Here is a 22884-nt window from a genome sequence, read left to right on the forward strand (position 1 = left end):
GGAAAAAAAGGACGTCAATTTTGTTTGGGAGCCGCGTCGCACGACCGCGTAATTGTCAGTTAAAGTGTCGCAAAAAGGGGCCTGGTCCTTTAGCTGCAAAATGGTCCGGGGCTTAAGTGGTTAAACTTCTCCACAACTTTATCCCTGACCTGTCTGGTGCGTTCTTTCGGCCTTCATGATGCTGTTTGATCACTAAGGTTTTCTAGAAACCCTCTGAGAGATTCACAGAACCGCTGTATTCATACAGAGATTACATTACACACAGGTGGACTCTATTTACTAATTAGGTGACTTCTGATGGCAATTGGTTCCACTAGATTTTAGTTAGGGGTATCAGAGTAAAGGGAGGCTGAATACAAATGCATGACACACAGCTGTAATTGCAGTGAAAGGAGGTTCTACAAAGTATTGACTCAGGGGGGCGCTATACAAATGCCCCCCACACTCTTATTTATTTGTAAAAAAAAAAAAAAAAAACATTTATCATTTTCCTTCCACTTCACAATTATGTGCCGCTTTGTGTTGGTCCATCACATAAAATCCCAATAAAATACATTGATGTTTTTTGGTTGTGACCTGACAAAATGTGGAAAATTTCAAGGGGTATGAATACTTTTTTCAAGGCGCTGTAAGTATCAGGGGGCTCCTGTCGTCTAAATGCTCTCCTGGGGGTGATGGGAGCTGCGTAGCAAATGTGACTCTTGAAGCAGAATCCATCCTTGAAGTGGTTAAAGGATGAGCTCAGTCCCCATTGGCCCAGCCTCCCCTCCTCTGTCCAGCGGTGACAGCGCACACTCACTGGGAGGACTGGGAACACACAGCCACAGGCGAGGATCTCCGGACTCCTCCGAACACTCTGTGTTGGACTCTTCAAGAACTGACCGAGCGCCTGCTGGGGAGAGCGAACCCGCCAACACCAAAAGTAAGGCAACGTTTTGTACTTAGATGATGTCCCTTCTTATCCCTACAAACACAGACCTCTGATTTTATTGAAATATTTGAGACGGGGATTTCTGGTTTAATTTTGAAGGTTTTTGGTAAAAAAAAAAAAAAAAAGTGGTCTCTGCAAGTTGGTATTTGGTATGTGCACTTTATACAATGAGACCTCTGTTTTTTGTTTTTTGTTTTTTTTTGTTTTTGTTTTGTTTTATTTTTTTTATTTTTTTTATTTTTTTATATAAAATATCTAAAATATTTTATTAGTTTTTTTTTTCAGGCTTAAAAACAGAGGTCTCTACATTTTGTATTTCCCCATATGCAGCTTATTATTAAAAGAGACCTTTGTTTTTATAAAATATATAAGATTTTTTATTTTTTTCAATTTAAAGGGTATGTTAAAAAACAGAGGTCTCTGCATTCTGTATTTCCCCATATGCAGCTTATTATTAAAAGAGATCTTTGTTTTTTTAAAATATAAGATTATTATTTTTTTTCAATTTAAAGGGTATGTTAAAAACAGAAGTCTCTACATTTTTTATTTCCCCATATGCAGCTTATTATTAAAAGAGACTTTTTTTTTTTTAAATATATAAGATTTTTTATTTTTTTCAATTTAAAGGGTATGTTAAAAAACAGAGGTCTCTGCATTCTGTATTTCCCCATATGCAGCTTATTATTAAAAGAGATCTTTGTTTTTTTTAAATATAAGATTATTTTTTTTTTTCAATTTAAAGGGTATGTTAAAAACAGAAGTCTCTACATTTTTTATTTCCCCATATGCAGCTTATTATTAAAAGAGACTTTTGTTTTTATAAAATATATAAGATTTTTTTTTTTTCAATTTAAAGGGTATGTTAAAAACAGAGGTCTCTACATTTTTTTATTTCCCCATATGCAGCTTATTATTAAAAGAGATCTTTGTTTTTATAAAATATAAGATTATTTTTTTTTTTCAATTTGAAGGGTATGTTAAAAACAGAGGTCTCTGTGTTTTTTATTTGGTAAGCCCCCCCCCTGTGCACCTTAGAGAATGAGACCTCTGCTTTTATAAAATATTTCAGAGAGATTTTATTCGTTTTTTTTTTCATTTGCAGGCTTTGTTAAAAGGTCTCTGTGTTATGTATACAGTAAAACCTTGGATTGCGAGCATAATTGGTTCCAGAAACATGCGTGTTATCTAAAGCACTTGTATATCAAAGCGAATTTCCCCATAAGAAATAATGGAAACTCAAATGATTCGTTCCACAACCTTTTATTCATAATTCCTTTTGTTTATAGTCCATATAAAAAAAGATTATAGCAATGTGACCAGGTTGTGTAACCATAAAATGTCCATCCACAGATAGAAGCCCCCACAAAGGGATTAGAAGAAAAATCCAGCAGGAGCTCCAGAGTATAAAAGAGAAGAGAGGCGCCTCTAAGTGTAGCAATATGGTTACATTTAAAGTGGAGGGCCACCCTAAAAAACAAAATGACATTAAAATGTTCCAAAAAAAATGAAAAATAAATAAAATGAAAATGAAAAAAATAAATAAAATGAAAAAAATAAATAAAATGAAAAAAAACATTTTTTTTTAAACTTACCAGAAATGCCTGTTGCTAGGCAGATCGTCCTAATCTGCCTCTTCCTATTCCATGGTGATCTTCCCCCATGGAGACGGATGGGACAGTGGCAATCGGGGCATCACCTTTGGAGTCAGAGGGTATGAAGAGTCGGGCTGTTGATTCTTCTCTTGGGCGAACAGGAAGTGTGTCATGAGACATGGTTAGGAGTCCTAAGACTCCCTGGCCAATCGGGTCACAGGAACTGCTTGCTGATTGGCTGGTAGGAGAATCAAGAAGACAATAGAGAATAATAATTTGCTATTGTCAATGGGTGGGCCCACTACGCCCTGAGCCCACCCTTTATTCATACCCTTTAAATTTTCCACATTCTGTCATGTTACAACCAAAAACGTAAATGTATTTTATTGGGATTTTAGACCAACACAAAGTGGCACGTAAGTGTGAAGTGGAAGGAAAATGATAAATGGTTTTCCAATTTTTTTTGTATTCAACCCCCTTTATTCTGATACCCCTAACTAAATCTAGTGGAACCAATTGCCTTCAGAAGTCACCTAATTAGTAAATAGAGTCCACCTGTGTGATTTAATCTCAGTATAAATACAGCTGTTCTGTGAAGCCCTCAGAGGTTTGTTAGAGAACCTTAGTGGAAAAAAAAAAACAGGATTACAAAGGCCAATGAACCCACCAGACAGGTCAGGGATGACGTTGTGAAGAAGTTTAAAGCAGGGTTAAGTTATGTAAAAAATATCCCAAGCTTTGGACATCTCTCGGAGCTCTGTTCAATCCATCATCCAAAAATGGAAAGAGAATGACAGAACTGCAAACCTACCAAGACATGGCCGTCCACCTAAACTGACCGGCCGGGCAAGGAGAGCATTCATCAGAGGAGCAGCCAAGAGGTCCATGGTAACTCTGGAGGAGCTGCAGAGATCCACAGCTCAGGTGGGAGAATCTGTCCACAGGACAACTATTAGTTGTGCTCTCCACAAATCTGCCCTTTATAGAAGAGTGACAAGAAGAAAGACATTGTTGAAAGAAAGCCCTAAGAAGTGCAGTTTGCGAGAAGCCATGTGGAGGACACAGCAAACATGTGGAAGAAGGTGCTCTGGTCAGATGAGACCAAAATTTAACTTTTTGGGCTAAAAGCAAAACGCTATGTGTGGCGGAAAACTAACACCGCACATGACCCTGAACTCACCATCCCCACTGTGAAACATGGTGGTGGCAGCATCATGTTGTGAGGATGCTTTTCTTCAGCAGGGACAGGGAAGCTGGTCAGAGTTGATGGGAAGATGGATGGAGCCAAATACAGGGAAATCTTAGAAGAAAACCTTTTAGAGTTTGCAAAAGATTTGGGACCGGGGCGGAGGTTCTCCTTCCAGCAGGACAACGACCCGAAACATCCAGCCAGAGCTACAATGGAATGATTTAGATCAAAGCATATTCATGTGTTAGAATGGCCCAGAGCTTGATCTATTTTGCAAAGAAGAATGGGCAAAAATGTCCCTTTCTAGATGTGCAAAGCTGGTAGAGACATTCCCAAAAAGAATTGCAGCTGTAATTGCAGAGAAAGGTGGTTCTACAAAGTATTGACTCCGGGGGGCGCCATACAAATGCACCCCCCACACTTTTCACATATTTATTTGTAAAAAAAAATTGAAAACCATTTATCATTTTCCTTCCACTTCACAATTATGTGCCAATTTGTGTTGGTCTATCACATAAAATCCCAATAAAATACATTTATGTTTTTGGTTGTAACCTGAAAAAATTAGGAAAATACTGTATCAAGGGGTATGAATACTTTTTCAAGGGACTGTATGCAGGGTATTTAATGAAGGAAGGAAGGACAAGTGGAATGAAGGAAGAATGATAAAAAGGGAAGGAAAGAATGACCGAAGAAATAAAGAAAGAAATAGAAAAGATAAAGAAGTGAGGGGTATGAATACTTTTTCAAGGCACTGTATATATATATATATATATATATATATATATATATATATATATATATATATATATATATATATATATATATATATATATATAATATTATATTATATATTTTGAATAAACTTCATACTTGAAGAAATCCCTGTGAAAACACCACAATGATGTGAAACCGAGAAGGAGGCAATAAATGAACGCAAAGTTGAATAAGTCTCCTGACAGTATTTACTGAAGTGGTTATAAAAAAAAAAGAAAAAAAGAAAAAAAAGAAAAGATCATTTTTAAAATTGTAAAAAAAAAAATGGAAACAATTATTTTAAACACTTACGGACCAAACCTATTTCTGACATTTGTTGTTTAAAATCGGTATGTTTTGATAGAAAATTAGAACCCCCAAACATATTATATATATGTTTATATATAATGTTTGGGGTTTCTAAGTCATTTTCTATATATATATCTATCTATCTATCTATCTATAAAATATATCAATCATTTTATTTTATTTTTTTAGCAGAAAACCTACAGAATAAAATGGCGGTTGTTGCAATACTTTATGTCGCACTGTATTTGCGCAGCGATCTTACAAACGCAATTTTTTTTTTTTTGGGGGGGGGGGGGGAATACACTTTTTTATATAAAAAAAAAAAATAGAACAGTAAAGTTAGCCCAGTTTTTTTTTCTATATTGTGCAAGATGTTACGCCGCGTAAATTGAAACCCAACATGTCATGCTTTAAAACTGCGCACGCTCGTGGAATGGCGACAAATTTGGCGACATTTTAAACATTTCTACAGGTTACCAGTTTAGAGTAAAGGCCCATACACACGATCGGACTTTTTGACAACAAACATGCAAATTAGCTGTTTTGGAGCAACATCCGACTGTGTGTACGCTCCATCGGACAAACTTTTTTGGTTTTCATCAGACTTTTGTTGGCTGTGCGAACGGACAAACTTTCTGGCAACAAAAATCCGATGGAACAAAGTCTGATCGTGTGTACATAAAACCATAGGACTTTTGTACAAAGTACAAACACGCATGCTCAGAACCAATGCAAAAGATCAGACTACAATCCAGAAGTTCACCAAAGGTGGCGCTGGAGTCATTGAACGTCCTCTTTTGAAGCGGCGTCAGTACGTTGTGACGTCATTACGTTCGAGTTTGTTGTCAAAAAGTCAGACCGTGTGTATGCAATACAAACTTGTGGACCACGCCCTTTGTACAAAAGTCCACGGAAAAGTTTGTACAAAGTCCGACCGTGTGTATGAGGCTTTACAGAGGGGGTCTAGTGCCAGAATTATTGATCTTAAGGCCCGTACATACGATCAGACTTTTTGACAACAAACATGCAAATTAGCTGTTTTGGAGCAACATCCGACCGTGTGTACGCTCCATCGGACAAACTTTTTTGGTTTTCATCGGACTTTTGTTGGCTGTGCGAACGGACAAACTTTCTGGCAACAAAAATCCGATGGAGCAAAGTCTGATCGTGTGTACAGAAAACCATAGGACTTTTGTACAAAGTACAAACAGGCATGCTCAGAACCAATCCAAAAGATCAGACAACAATACAGAAGTTGACCAAAGGTTGGCGGTAAAGAGCAGAAAAACCACGTGATTTGGGGAAAGTTGGCTGAAAAGTCCTGCTGTGTGTATGCAATACAAGTTCAGGGCCGACGCCCTTTGTACAAAAATCCAAGTTTGTACAAAGTCCTATCGTGTGTATGAGGCTTTACTCTAGTGATCGCGGTGATACCTCACATGTGTAGTTTGATCACCGTTTACATATGTGGGCACTTTTGACCACAAGCGCAGAGGAACGGGGGGCGCTTATTTATTTATTTATTTTCTGATTTATTTTAAGATTTTTTTTTTTTTTTTTTACACTGTCCCTTTAAAAAAAAAAATGTGATCACTTTTTTTTTCCTATTACAAGGAATGTAAATATCCCTTGTAATAGAAATAAGCATGACAGGTCCTCTTTAATGGGAGATCTGGGGTCAAAAAGACCTCAAATCCCTCATTTACCTTAAAAAAAAAATTATTTTTTCTCTAAAAAAGAAAAAAAAAGGGGGGGGCCGTTTAAGGCTGGAGGGTGGAAGTGACGTCTGATGACATGGGGGGGGGGGGATATCTAAAACTGGAGAGTGCAAAATCTGGTGTTGCTCTGCATAGTAACCAATCAGCTTCCAGGTTTTATTGTCACAGCTTATTTAAACAAGCTGAAGTTGGAAGCTGGTTACCATGCACAGCTGCATCAGATTCTGAGTGCTCCAATTTTAGTAAAAGCCCTGCGAATATACCAAACGAATCCGATTATATGAAATTATATGAAATTCAGCCGAATATATGAACCGAATCCAAATGTACGAAATTAATCCGCATATAAGAACCGAATCCGAATGTACAAAACAAACTCAAATGTACGAACCGAATCGGAATATACCAAACTAATCCGAATATACCAAACGTATCTGAATATGTGAAACAAATCCAAATGTACAAAATGAATCCGAATATACAAACCGAATCCGAATGTATGGAGTGAATCTGAACATACAAACCGAATTAGAATGTACAAAACAAACCCGCATGTACGAACCAAATCCGAATATATACCAAACCTATCCGAATATGTGAACCGAATCCAAATGTACGAAAAGAATCCGACTATACGAACCAAATTTAAATATACGAACCAAATTCAAATGTATTAAACGAATCTGAATATATGAACTGAAACCGAATGTATAAAACTAGTCCAAATGTTTGAAACAAATCCAAATGTACGAAATGAGTCTGAATATACGAAACTAATTCAAATGTATTAAACGTTTAAAATTCAAATGTATTAATCTCTATATATATACGAACTGAATCCAAATATGTGAAAAAAGAATCTATACAAAACGAATCCAGATGTACGAATCAAATCCAAATATACCAAATGTATCCAAATATGTGAACCAAATCCAAATGTACAAAATTAATCTGAATATACAAATCAAATCCAAATGGATGGAATGAATCCAAACATACGAACCGAATCCGAATGTACAAACCAAATCCGAATATACCAAAGGTATCCAAATATGTGAACTGAATCCAAATCTACAAAAATAATCTGACTATATAAACCAAATTCAAATATGCGAACCAATTCCAAATGTATTATACAAATCTGAATATACGAACTGAATCCAAATTTATGAAAAAAGAATCTGAGTATACAAAACGATTCCGAATGTACGAACTGAATCCAAATGTACGAAACAAATCCGAATATACGAACCAAATTTTTATATACGAAACAACTCTGATTATGCAAAATTAATCTGAATATACAGTAAAAAACGAATTCCGAATGTACGAATCGAATGCGAATATATGAAACAAATCCGAATATACAAAACAAATTTGAACATACAAAATTAATCTGAATATAAGAAATGAATCCTATTATACACAATGAATCCGGATGTATGAAACTAATCCGAATATACAAAATATACCCGAATGTACGAACCAAATCCGAATATATACCAAACCTATCCGAATATGTGAACCGAATCCAAATGTACGAAATGAATCCGACTATAGGAACCAAATTCAAATGTATTAAACGAATCTGAATATATGAACTGAATCTGAATGTATAAAACTAGTCCAAATGTTTGAAACAAATCCAAATGTAAGAAACCAGTCTGAATATATGAACCAAATTCAAATGTATTAAACTTTTAAAATTCAAATGTATTAATCTGAATATAATGAACTGAATCCAAATATGTGAAAAAAGAATCTAAACAAAACGAATCCGAATGTACGAACCAAATCCAAATGTACAAAATGAATCTGAATATGTGAACTAAATCCAAATGTACAAAATGAATCTGAATATACAAATCAAATCCAAATGTATGGAATGAATCCAAACATATGAACCGAATCCGAATGTACAAACCAAATCCGAACATACCAAAGGTATCCGAATATGTGAACCGAATCCAAATCTACAAAAATAATCTGACTATACGAACCAAATTCAAATATGCGAACCAAATCCAAATGTATTAAACAAATCTGAATATACGAACTGAATTCAAATATATGAAAAAAGAATCTGAGTATACAAAACGAATCCGAATGTAAAAAATGAATCCGAATGTACGAAACTAGTCCAAATGTTTGAACCGAATCCAAATGTATGAAACAAATCCGAATATACGAACCAAATTTGAATATACGAAACAACTCTGATTATACAAAATGAATCTGAATATACAAAACGGATTCCGAATGCACGAACCGAATCCGAATATAGGAACCAAATCCGAATATATGAAACAAATCTGAATATACAAAACGGATTCCGAATATACAAAAGGAATCTGAATATATGAAAAAAATCCGAATGTACAATCCGAATATAGGAACCGAATCCGAATATACAAAATAAATCTGAATATGCGAAAGAAATCCGAATGTACAAACCAAATCTGAATATAGGAACCTAATCCAAATATATAAAATTAACCAGAATATACAAAACGAATCCGAATGTACAAAATAAATCCGAATGTACAAATCGAATCCAGATATATATGAAACTAATCTGAATATACAAAACGAATTCCGAATATACAACACTAATCTGAATGTAAGAACCGAATCCGAATATAGGAAACAAATAAATCATTCTAACATCATGAATATGATGAAGCAAAAATATTACTGTAAGTTAACGAACCAATCCGAAGCTATACATGCACATCTCTAATTATAAAGTATTAAAATGACATTTTCCTGATAAAAAATCTTATATTTGATGTGATAGTTCAGATCTCTCCATCAGAGAGGTTGATAGAAATGTCTGTCCTTCGAATGTTGTATTTTACCTTGAAAATTTCAGGTAGGAGCCGACCAATCTGCAGAGAAATGTGGTCGGTCACAGTCTGTGTGTACTGCGCCACGCCATATGTCGGAGATCCAGGAAGTGCGTCCTGTAGAGGACATTTATCACCATTTGTTCTGTGCGGTAGCAGCGCCCGTGCCAAGAGTAACATTTACTTATCGCCTCTAATTGCTTCCTAGTAGAAAGCGTGTCCGTGTGTGTGTGTGTATGGGGGGGGGGGGGACTCAGGGATGGTGAGTGCTCCTCATAATGGGCACTGCGGGTGAGCAGACCTGGGAACTTGATACATGGATGATGGGAACCCTCATAATGGGCACAGCAGGTGAGTAGACCTGGGAACTCAACACATAGGATGATGGGAACCCCTCATAATGGACAAAGAAGATGTACAGACCCGGGAACTCAGCACAAGGATGATGGGAAGTCCTCATAATGGGCACAGCAGTTGTATAAAATCAGTAACTCAACTAAAGGATGGTGGGAACCCCTCATAATGGGCAAAGAAGATGTACAGACCTGGGAACTCAGCACAAGGATGATGGGAACCCTCATAATGGGTACAGACGGTATGTAGACCCGGGAACTCAGAACAGGGATGGTGGTAGGGATGAGCTTCGAGTTCGAGTCGAACTCATGTTCTACTCGAACATTGCCTCTTCGCCTGTTCAGCGAACAGTGAACAATTTGGGCTGTTCGCAGCAAATTCGAAAAGCCGGAACACCCTATACAAGTCTATGGGAGAAATCTAAAGTGCTCATTTTAAAGGGTAATATGCAGATTACTGTCCTAAAAAGTGTTTGGGGACCCGGGTCCTGCCCCAGGGGACATGGATCAATGCAAAAAAAGGTTTTAAAAACGGCCGTTTTTTCAGGAGCAGTGATTTTAATAATGATTAAAGTGAAACAATAAAAGTGTAATATTCCTTTAAATTTCGTAGCTGGGGGGTGTCTATAGTATGCCTGTGAAGGGGCGCATGTTTCTGGTGCTTAGAACTGTCGCTGCACAAAGTGTCATTTGTGCAGGAAAAAAAGTCCTTTAAAATCACTTGCGGCTAAATTGTCGGGTCTCCGTAATACAGAGAACACTCAATGAGTGTTCTCTGTATTAGCCGACAATTCATTCATTCATTGATTAAAAAAAAAAAAAAAAAGCGTGGGGGTTCCCCTAAATTCAATTACCAGGCCCTTCAGGTCTGACATGGATATTAAGGGGAACCCCGTGTCAAATTTTAAAAAAAAATTGACGTGGGGGTCCCCCCAAATATCCATACTAGACCCTTCAGGTCTGATTAGGATATTAAGGGGAACCCCGCATCAAATTAAAAAAAAAATTGACGTGGGGGTCCCCCTAAAAATCCATATCAGACCCTTTATCCGAGCACGCAACCTGGCAGGCCGCAGGAAAAGAGGGGGGGACGAAAGAGCGGCCCCCCCTCCCTCCTGAACCGTACCAGGCCACATACCCTCAACATTGGGAGGATGCTTTGGGGGTCTGTGACCCCTCAAAGCACCTTGTCCCCATGTTGATAAGGACAAGGGCCTCATCCTCACAACCCTGGCCGTTGGTTGTGAGGGTCTGCGGGCGGGGGGCTTATCAGAATCTGGAAGCCCCGTTTAACAAGGGGACCCCCAGATCCCGCCCCCCCCCTGTTTGAAATGGTAAGGGGGTACAAAAGTACCCCTACCATTTCACAAAGAAAGTGTCAAAATGGTTAAATAAGACAAACACACTTTTGAAAAATTCCTTTATTAAAGTGGGGTACCCCCTAAAAAAAAAAAATTAAAAGTCAGCAGCTACAAATACTGCAGCTGCTGGCTTTTAATAATCGGACACTTACCTGCCCCAGGGTCCAGCGATGCGGGGGAACGAAGCCCCCCCTCGCTCCCCGCTCCGCTCGCGGCGCCGTCATGCATACTGTGGGCACCCGGCTGTGGCTTCACAGCCGGGCACCCACTGCGCATGCGCGAGCGGCGCAGGGCGCCGTGATACGCCGTACAGTCACCTGGGACACATGACAGGTCCCAGGTGAATGTGCGGCGTGAGGGGAAGTGATGTCACCAGCCCGGGCAATGAGGAAGGCAGATTACGAGGGACCCCCTAGCAACCGGTATTTAGAGGTGAGTAAAAAATTTTTTTTTTGCCAATTATTTTTTTTTTATTTTTTTTACGAATTTTAAGCAGTTTTAATTTTTTGGTGGCAACACCACTTTAAAAATGAAAAAAAAAAAAAAAAAAGATTCCAGCGGTGCTAATCCACTCTTGCTATCCAGCGACGGGTCTCCGGGGTCCAGCGATGGATGATCATATCCAGCGACGGGGGAATCTCTCAGTCCAGCGCTGTCCATACATCCTTCTTCTGTCTCCTCTCCGGAGACACTGCAGAGAGCACAGCGCTGACGTTTCTTATATTGGGAGGGCGGGGCCACCCGTCACCTGACCCCGCCCCTCTGACGCTGGAGAGGGAAGCCAGGGGTTCCCCAGTGACGTGTGGGTGACCCCGCCCCCTCTGATGTAACGGAAACCTGCGTTACATCAGAGGGGGCGGGGTCACCCACTCGTCACTGGGGAACCCCTGGCTTCCCTCTGAAGCGTCAGAGGGGCGGGGTCAGGTGACGGGTGGCCCCGCCCTCCCAATATAAGAAACGTCAGCGCTGTGCTCTCTGCAGTGTCTCCGGAGAGGAGACAGAAGAAGGATGTATGGACAGCGCTGGACTGAGAGATTCCCCCGTCGCTGGATATGATCATCCATCGCTGGACCCCGGAGACCCGTCGCTGGATAGCAAGAGTGGATTAGCACCGCTGGAATCTTTTTTTTTTTTTTTTTCATTTTTAATAAAGGAATTTTTCAAAAGTGTGTTTGTCTTATTTAACCATTTTGACACTTTCTTTGTGAAATGGTAGGGGTACTTTTGTACCCCCTTACCATTTCAAACAGGGGGGGGGCCGGGATCTGGGGGTCCCCTTGTTAAAGGGGGCTTCCAGATTCTGATAAGCCCCCCGCCCGCAGACCCTCACAACCAACGGCCAGGGTTGTGAGGATGAGGCCCTTGTCCTTATCAACATGGGGACAAGGTGCTTTGAGGGGTCACAGACCCCCAAAGCATCCTCCCAATGTTGAGGGTATGTGGCCTGGTACGGTTCAGGAGGGAGGGGGGGGCGCTCTCTCGTCCCCCCCCTCTTTTCCTGCGGCCTGCCAGGTTGCGTGCTCGGATAAAGGGTCTGATATGGATTTTTAGGGGGACCCCCACGTCAATTTTTTGTTTTTTTGATGCGGGGTTCCCCTTAATATCCATATCAGACCTGAAGGGTCTGGTATGGATATTTGGGGGGACCCCCACGTAAATTATTTTTTTTATTTGACACGGGGTTCCCCTTAATATCCATGTCAGACCTGAAGGGCCTGGTAATTGAATTTAGGGGAACCCCCACGCTTTTTTTTTTTTTTTTTTTTAATCAATGAATGAATGAATTGTCGGCTAATACAGAGAACACTCATTGAGTGTTCTCTGTATTACGGAGACCCGACAATTTAGCCGCAAGTGATTTTAAAAGACTTTTTTTCCTGCACAAATGACACTTTGTGCAGCGACAGTTCTAAGCAGCAGAAACATGCGCCCCTTCACAGGCATACTATAGATACCCCCCAGCTACGAAATTTAAAGGAATATTACACTTTTATTGTTTCACTTTAATCATTATTAAAATCACTGCTCCTGAAAAAACGTCCGTTTTTAAAACTGTTTTTTTGCATTGATCCATGTCCCCTGGGGCAGGACCCGGGTCCCCAAACACTTTTTAGGACAGTAACTTGCATATTACCCTTTAAAATGAGCACTTTAGATTGTGAACGTTCGAGTCCCATAAACTTTAATAGGGTTCTAAAGTTCACACGAAGTTTAGGTCTGTTCGCAGGTTCTGGTGCGAACCGAACAGGGGGGTGTTCGGCTCATCCCTAGATGGTGGGAACCCTCATAATGGGCACAGCAAGTGAGTAGACCTGGGAACTTGATACATGGATGATGGGAACCCCTCATAATGGGCAAAAAAGATGTGCAGACCCGGGAACTCAGCACAGGGATGATGGGAACCCCTCATAATGGGCACAGCAGGTATGCAGACCCAGGAACTCAACACATGGATGATGGGAACCCCTCATAATGGGCACAGCAGGTATGTAGACCTTGGGAACTCAACACATGGATGATGGAAACCCCTCATAATGGGCACAGCAGCTATGTAGACCCAGGAACTCAACACATGGATGATGGGAACCCCTCATAATGGGCACAGCAGGTATGTAGACCTTGGGAACTCAACACATGGATGATGGAAACCCCTCATAATGGGCGCATCAGGTATGTAGACCCAGAAACTCAACACATGGATGATGGGAACCCCTCATAATGGGCACAGCAGGAATGTAGACCCAGGGACTAAGCACAGGGATGATGGGAACCCCTCATAATGGGCACAGCAGGTATGTAGACCCAGGAACTCAGAACAGGGATGATGGGAACCCCTCATAATGGGCACAGCAGGTATGTAGACCCAGGAACTAAGCACAGGGATGATGGGACCCCTCATAATGGGCACAGCGGGTATGTAAACCCAGGAACTCAGCACAGGGATGATGGGAACCCCTCATTATGGGCAAAAAAGATGTGCAGACCCAGGATCTCAGCACAGGGATGGTGGGAACCCCTCATAATGGGTACAGCAGGTATGTAGACCCAGGATCTCAGCACAGGGATGGTGGGAACCCCTCATAATGGGTACAGCAGGTATGTAGACCCAGGAACTAAGCACAGGGATGATGGGACCCCTCATAATGGGCACAGCGGGTATGTAGACTCAGGAACTCAGCACAGGGGTGGTGGGAACCCCTCATAATGGGCACAGCAGGTATGTAGACCCAGGAACTAAGCACAGGGATTATGGGAACCCCTCATAATGGGTACAGCAGGTATGTAGACCCAGGGTCTCTTAGCACGGGGATGGTGGGAACCTCTCATAATGGACACAACAGTTGTTTAGACCCAGTACCTCAACAGAGGGATGGTGAGAACCCCTCATAATGAGCAAAGATGTGTAGAACCAGGAACTTGGCACAGGGATGGTGGGAACCCCTCTTAATGGTTTGACGATCTCCAAATTGGACATGGTATTAAATGGCCAGTAGGGTGAGGGGTTATTCTGAGTGGATGTTCATCTGCTTTTATCTCCAGAAGAACGGCACCATGTTCGTCCAGGCTTCATCCATTCATCCAGAGTTACCATGTACTTCCCGGACTCCTATAAATCCAAGTGCCTGTGCAGTTCTTGGTCACCAATGTTCACCAATTGCTACAAATGTACAGTGTACAGCCTGAGTGATCACTGGGGGAGACAATGGTTGCTCCTGCGTGCAGCAGACTGTTAACATCTTCTCAACCTAAGCTGGGAAAGCCGTGGCTGCATTTTGACAGCTGTTTGCTAAACAACCGGACCATCATTAATATACCGAAATCTGATTGGCTGCAGCCGCTGTCCGCCTCACAATTCCTGTGTGGCTCCTTCAGTTTTTCAGTTGGAGAATGTTGGGTAGGAGGTGGACAGCAGGGCCTCCCACTAAGTGAAGTTTGGCTGGTCCACCAAGAACTGGCCCCAAAAATTTGCAGGAGGTTTTAGATAAAACATCAAGTGGCATGTTTGTATTAACATTTTCCTTCCTTTGACTCAGAAAAAGTATTCATACCCCTTGAAATTTTCCACATTTTGTCATGTTACAACCAAAACAGCATTGAGCGTTTCAAAGTCACGCATTTTTACCACAATTTTGCAGCGTTTTTGCAGCGATTTTACCTTTGAGTCTGTATGGATTTTAAGGGGAACTCCAGGCCAATTTTTTTTTAAAAATTTGCCATGGGTTCCCCCCCAAATCCATACCAGACCCTTATCAGAGCATGCAGCCTGAAGGACAGGATGGGGGGGGGGGGGGGCGAGCGAGTGCCCCCGCCTTCTGACCCATACCAGGCCACATGCCCTCAACATAGGAAGGGTGCTTTGGGGTCCAAGGGCCTCTTGGACCTCTTTGGGGGACAAGGACCTCTTCCCAACACCCCTTGCCATTGGTTGTTGGGGTCTGCAGGCGGGGGTGCTTATCGGAATCTGGAAGCGCCCTTTAACTAGGGGGCCCCCAGATCCTCCCCCCTCTATGTGAATGGGTAACGGGTACAGTGTACCCCTACCCATTCACCACAAAAAGTGTCAAAAAGTAAAAACCACAATACACAGTTTTTGACAATTTCTTTTTTTTAAAGGAAAAGTGTCCCACGATGTAAATCCATCTTCAATCATGCCGCCCGATGGACCCCAAAAATCATAGAAAAAAAAAACTCTGCCACCATGGGAGGACTCCCATCGACTGACGTAACTGGATGACCCCGCCCCCCTCTGACGTCACATCAAGGCAGAGCTTTTTTATTTTTATATACCGGGCGGTGTGATTGAGGATGGATGGACATGACGGGAGACTTTTTTTTTGTCTATAGTGGTTTTTACATTTTGACACTTTTTATGTTGAATGGGTGATGGTACAATGTACCCGATACTCATTCACATGGGGGGGGGGTGGGATCTGGGGGCCCCCTTGTTAAAGGAGGCTTCCAGATTCCACATTAAACTGCCCCTGCACGCCACTAACTAACCTGCCTAATCTAGCTCAAGTTCTCCTCTCCACGTTATCACACTATACACGTCCGCCGTGTAAGCGGCCTTATACCGTGTGGGACGTGGACTTAGACCCCTGAGCCATGATTGGCCAAAGGCACCCTGCCTTTGGCCAATTATGGCTCTCATAGCAGATTGCACTGTGATTGGCCAAAGCATGCAGGTCAGGTGCATGCTTTGGCCAATCAGCAGCCGTCAACGGAACGCTCCGCGGCACTCAAATTTGCTATTGCTATTGGCTATTTACAAAAGTCACATATTTTCGGTATCTTTGCGAAGAAACGAACACCCGATGTTCAAGACGAATTTACGTTCAAATGGAACATCAGGGCCAGCCCTACCATCCACCTAAACTGACCGGCCGGGCAAGGAGAGCATTAATCAGAGAAGCAGCCAAGAGGCCCATGGTAACTCTGGAGGAGCTGCAGAGATCCACAGCTCAGGTGGGAGAATCTGTTCACAGGACAACTATTAGTCGTGCACTTCACTAATCTGGGCTTTTATGGAAGAGTGCCAAGAAGGAAGCCATTGTTGAGAGAAAGCCATAAGAAGTTCCATTTGCAGTCTGGGAGAAGCCATGTGGGGGACACAGCAAACGTGGAAGAAGGTGCTCTGGTCAGAAGAGACCAAAATTGAACTTTTTGGCCTAAAAGCAAAACGCTATGTGTGGTGGAAAACTAACACTGCACATCACCCTCAACACACCATCCCCACTGTGAAACATGGTGGTGGCAGCATCATGTTGTGGGGATGCTGTTCTTCAGCAATTCAAGGCACTGAAAGATAAGAAGTCTGTTACTGGCTGGATCACCAGGTGAATGGAAAAAAAAATAGGAAAATTAATGCAGCCGCCACATCTGCAGACTGGTAAGCTGCAATGAATTACATTTTTGTTTTTGGGCTTTAACCAGTTGCCGACCAGCGCACGACGATGTACGTCGACAGAATGGCACGGGCAGGCAAATGGGCGTACATGTACGTCCCTTTAAATTTGCCGCCCTGCCATCGGGAGCGCGCCGGCGGCGGCGCGCTCCCGCGCTGGTCGGGACCCCCGTGAGTCCGGTCGCATCCCCGCGATCGTCTCACGGAGCGGCCGAATGGAGAAGTGCCGTTGTAAACAACATTTCTCCATTCTGCCTAGCAACTAGTGACGCTGATCTCTGCTTCATGTGATTGGAGCAGAGATCAGTGTTCACTAAATGAAAGCCCAACCCCCCCACAGTTAGTAACACACCCCTAGGAACACTTAACCCCTACACTGCCACCCACTGGTTAACCCTTTCATGGCCAGTGTCATTTACACAGGAATTACTGCATTTATATAGCAGTGATTACTGTATAAATGACAATGTTCCCAAAAATGTGTCAAAAATGTCCGATGGGTCCCTCACAATGTCGCAGTCACAATAAAAATCGCTGATCGCCGCCATTACTAGTAAAAAAAAAAATAATAAAAAATTATTAATAAAAATGCTATAAAACTATCCCTATTTTGTAAACGCTATAACTTTTGCGCAAACATATCAATAATCGCTAATTGCGATTTTTTTTTACCAAAAATATGTAGAAGAATACGTATCGGCCTAAACTGAGGGAAAAAAATGTTTTTTTATATATTTTTGGGGGATATTTATTATAACAAAAAGTAAAAAATAATGAGTTTTTTTTTCAAAATTGTCGCTCTATTTTTGTTTATAGCGCAAAAAATAAAAACCGCAGGGGTGATCAAATACCACCAAAAGAAAGCTCTATTTGTGGGAAAAAAAGGACATCAATTTTGTTTGGGAGCCACGTCGCACGACCGCGCAATTGTCAGTTAAAGCGACGCAGTGCCGAATCGCAAAAAGTGGTCTGGTCTTTGACCAGCAAATTGGTCCGGTCTGCAAGTGGTTAATAGCGCTTTAAGCATTGAATCCCTCGATTGACTTACGGGAGAGCCCCTGAAATGTTTTATAGTTGGCGTTGCTGGTAAAACCGATGGAAATGCTCGCTGATCTTGCGAATGTCTGCTCTGTTTCTATACCAGATCAATATTCAGGATCAGTAGGAAATGGCACTGGAAATCTAATTACATCACGCTGTGACTGCTAGATTAAGCGCTCGCCATCTGCAGAGGTGCTGCGCGGCGATTGCCGGAGGGGAGCTGCCTTGCAACACCAGTAATTGGATTGAAGGAAATACAGACAATAGTAACTTTGTGGCTAATGAGTCTTTCCTTCTTCCAGGTAATTATATGGCATTCGGCACGTTGCATCCATATGGGTTCCTGCACTAATGAGCTTACAATCTAATGTCTCTATCTCACATACACATAATTATTAATAGGGCCAATTTAGATTGGAGATGATGAACCCTCCAGCATGTCTTTGGCGTGTGAGAGGAAACACGTACACATATTACTGATAGTCACTCCCAGTGTAAGATGGAGGAAAATCTTGAAAATTGGAGTCAGTTAAGTGAAGAAGGAGATGTTGGTAGCAGAACTTTTTCGTTGCTCTCTTTTTCCGTGGAAAGGTGGGCATTTGGCGGCAAGTGGGCCGGCACAGGTGAGCGTGCTAATAAGATGTTCACAAAAGGTAGAGGTAGTGTGAGCTTACAAGGAAGGTTAGTGTTGGGGTTACAGGGAGCATTAGTACAGAGGTTACAGCGAAGGATAGTGTTGAGGTTACATGGAGGATTAGTGTTGAGGTTACATGGAGGATTAGTGTTGAGGTCACATGGAGGATTAGTGTTGAGGTCACATGGAGGATTAGTGTTGAGGTTACATGGAGGATTAGTGTTGAGGTCACATGGAGGATTAGTGTTGAGGTCACATGGAGGATTAGTGTTGAGGTTACAGGGAGGGTTAATGTTGAGGTTACAGGGAGGGTTAATGTTGAGGTTACAGGGAGGGTTCGTGTTAGGGTTACAGGGAAGTTTATAGGGAGGGTTAATGTTGGTGTTACAGGGAGGGTTAATACTGAGGTTACATGGAGGATTAGTGTTGAGGTTCCAGGGAAGGATAGTGTTGAGGTCACAGAGCGGGTTGGTGTTGAGATTACAGGGAAAGTTAGTTTTGTGTTTACAGGGATGTTTGGTGTTGAGGTTCCAGAGAGGGTTAGTTTTAAGGTTACAGGGAAGGTTAGTGTTGAAATTACAGGGAGGGTTAGGGTTGGGGGTTACAGGGAAGGTTAGTGTTCAGGTTCCAAGGAAGGTTAGTGTTGAGGTCACAGACAGGGTTGGTGTTGAGGTTACAGGGAGGGTTAGTGTTGGGGTTACAGGGAAGGTTGGTTTTGTGTTCACTGGGATGGTTGGTGTTGAGGTTCCAGGGAGGGTGAGTTTGAAGGTTACAGGGAAAGTTGGTGTTGAGATTACAGGGAGGGTTAGAGTTAAGGTTACAAGGAGGTTTAGTATTGAGGTTACAGGGAAAGTTAGTTTTGTGGTTACAGGTATGGTTGGTATTGAGGTTCCAGGGAGGGTTAGTTTTAAGGTTACAGGGAAGGTTAGTGTTGAGATTACAGGGAGGGCTAGTGTTGGGGTTACAGGGAAGATTAGTGTTGGGGTTACAGGGAAGAGTAGTGTTGGGGATACATGGAAGGTTAGTGTTGGTGTTACAGAAAAGGATAGTGTTGAGCTTACAGGGAAGGTTAGTGTTGGGGTTACAGGGAAGGTTAGTGTTGGGGTTACAGGGAAGATTAGTGTTGGGGTTACAGGGAAGAGTAGTGTTGGGGATACATGGAAGGTTAGTGTTGGGGATACATGGAAGGTTAGTGTTGGTGTTACAGAAAAGGATAGTGTTGAGGTTACAGGGAAGGTTAGTGTTGGGGTTACAGGGAAGGTTAGTGTTGGGGTTACAGTGAAGGTTAGTGTTGGGGTTACAGGGAAGAGTAGTGTTGGGGTTACAGGGAAGAGTAGTGTTGGGGATACATGGAAGAGTAGTGTTGGTGTTACAGAAAAGGATAGTGTTGAGGTTACAGGGAAGGTTAGTGTTGAGGTTCCAGGGAAGGTTAGTGCTGAGTTTCCAGGGAAGGTTAGTGATGCGGTAACAGGGAGTGTTAGTGTTGAGGTTACAGGGAGGTTAGTGTTGAGGTTACATGGAGGAGTAGTGTTGAGGTTACAGAGAAGGTTGGTGTTGAGGTTACATGGAGGATTACTGTTGAGGTTACAGGGAAGGTGTCAGGGTTGGGCTCAGCCCTTCCTACTCTAATGCTGCGTACACATGATGGAATTCTCGTCGGAAAAAGCTCTGATGGTTTTCCCGACGGAATTCGGCTCAAGCTGTCTTGCCTACACACGGTCACACCAAATTTACGATCATTTATAACGCGGTGACGTACAACACGTACAACGCGACTAGAAAAAGGAAGTTCAATAGCCAGTAGCCAATAGCTTCTGTCTCGTAGTTGAATCTGAGGATGCGTGATTTTTGGCGTGTCGGAATTGCATACACACGATCGGAATTACCGATAGAAAGCTTTTCCGTCTGGAAAATTGAGAACCCGCTATCAATTTTTGGCTGGTGGGAATTCGGACAGCGAAATTCGGATGGAGCGTACACACAGTCGCATTTTCTGATGAAAAGCTCTCATCCGTCTTTTTCTGGCCAGAATTCTGATTGTGTGTACACGGCAAAAGTTGGCTACTCAGCTGTCGGTAAATTGCCAGCTCCTATCTCTCCACAGTGACTCACCTGTTGATGATATCCTGCTCGTCAGTCCTGCCTACTTAAGCCGTCCAGCCCAGGCGATCTCTGACGTCACATCTCTAGAGATGCTCTCCTACGTTCCTGTTAAAGACTTGCTTGACTGACATTCCTTCTGGCTCCAGATCCTGCTTGCTGTTCTACTACACTCATCTCTGGCTCCCTGATGTTTTGGCTTGTCTGACTATCCGTTCCGGTTCCTGAACTCTGGCTATGTTTTGACTACGTTTACTCTGTTTACCTTTTTATCATTATTATTATTATTATTATTGTTAAACAAGTGTGATTTAACTGTACTTCTGTCTCAGTCGGATTCATGGTTCCTGACAGTAGGCAAAGGCAATGAATTCAGAAGATGCAGTCAATCCACTTTTGGTAAAAAAAATTCCAGTTTGGATGAGCAGGATCACCGCATGGATCAGTTTGCCATGGTGTTACAAACGCTCCTGAGTCGCACAGTTCACCTGGAATCCCCTACTGTGGCTGCTCCAGTACAACCTGTGTTGGAGGCCGTCCCTGCTCTGTCTCTGTGCAGGCACCCACCTCAAGTATTACCTCTATAAGAGGTATGTGTGGTTCTGCTCCGTTTCCCTGGTGATTTGGGGGCAATCCAGTCCAATGCAGAGGGTTTCTACCAGGTTAAGATATATTTTGAAATGCTGCCCCAGGCGTTTCCCACAGACAGAAGCAAAGTAGGTTTTGTGATATCTTTGCTTTCTGAGAGAGCCTTGGCCTGGGCAAACCCTCTATGGGAGACGCAAAAGCCTGTTGTCTTGAGTTACCCACAGTTTGTGGCTTATTTTAAAAGGGTATTTGACATTCCCGCACGTTCCGCTTCTGCTGCCAAGTGTCTCATGTCCATCTAACAGAGTACGAGAACTGTTGCCAATTACGCCATTGAATTCTGTACTCTGGCAGCAGAGGTTGCTTGGAACAATTTGATCTGACCATGTGTGGCAAACGACCGAAAAAAAGTCAGATCGGATTATTTTTTTCTCGAAAAATTTGAGATCCTGCTCTCAAATTGTTTCTGTCGGAATTTCCAACGGAAAAAGTCCGATAGAGCCCACACACGGATTTTCCGACAATATAATCCGATCGGACCTTTTCCATCGGAAAGGGTAAGGTTTAGTGTAAGGAATAATGTTAGGGCTCCTCGGAGGATTTGGGATAGGGATAGAAATAGGGTTACAGGAAGGGTTAATATAAGGATTAGTGTTAGGGTAACAAAGAGAGGTAATATGAGGATTCGTTTTAGGTGTGAGTGTTAGAGGGGGAGTTAGTGTGGGAGGTACAGGGAGGGCTAGTGTTAGCCCCTGTACACACGGTCGGAGATTTCGACAAACCAAATCCGTCGGATTTTGCCCGTCGGATCTTGTCCGAAACTGTTGCGTACACACGGTCGGACTAAGTTGTCGAAAAATCCGATCATTCAGAACGTGATGACGTAATTTCGTTACGATGGGACTACGTTCAGGCTAGTAGCCAATAGCTTTGATGTAGGAATTTGATCTGAGCATGCGTGCCACTTGGTCCGATCAAAATTCTCTACACATGATCGGAGTATATCCGATCGAACCAGTTGGTCGGAAAATATTTCCAACAAGTTGGAAAATTGGGTCCGACGGATATTCCGACGGAATCAGTCCGATGCATACCACACACAGTCGGATTATCCGACAACACGGTCCGATAGGACACATTCCGACGGATTCTCCGACCGTGTGTACGGGGGCTTAGGGTTATGGAAAGGGTTAGTGTTGGGTTTCTTCCGGCACTGGAACCTCATGTATCATCTTATAGGGACTCAATAGATAGTCAATGGGCAGACACAATGCAATATAACCTCATTCAGGTAGCAGGATCGGGTGGTGGGTCAATGTACATGATTTGTTTTGTTTGGCCAATCCCCAGGCTCCAGATTCCTCACGTGGGCGGCGGCTGTGCGCCCAGCAATAAAAGTATGGCTGCTATCCAGTGGTGGTGTTATCTAATATTTGATTGGTTGAAGACGGGTATGTTCTAACTTATGGCAATGACTGGCGGGCACAATTTTCAATCACACGTATACTTTATTCATTGTTTCATTTCATGTTTAATGATATAATAAATAATAAGTGAGATC

At 42.3% G+C, this 22884-nt stretch overlaps 1 protein-coding gene across 1 annotated transcript in view; it reads left to right on the plus strand.

The window, feature by feature from the left end:
* Nucleotides 1-802: 802 nt before the first annotated feature.
* Nucleotides 803-22884, plus strand: part of LOC143933609 (free fatty acid receptor 2-like) — a 64919-nt gene continuing 42837 nt past the window's right edge. The window contains exon 1 of the mRNA XM_077456556.1: nucleotides 803-922. The gene's annotated coding sequence lies outside the window, so the exon portion shown is untranslated. The remainder of the gene's footprint in view (nucleotides 923-22884) is intronic.

This window comes from Lithobates pipiens, unplaced genomic scaffold (assembly GCF_037356315.1).
Source record: "Lithobates pipiens isolate NorthernLeopardFrog02 unplaced genomic scaffold, aLitPip1_a1.2 Scaffold_27, whole genome shotgun sequence".
Lineage (NCBI taxonomy): Eukaryota > Metazoa > Chordata > Amphibia > Anura > Ranidae > Lithobates > Lithobates pipiens.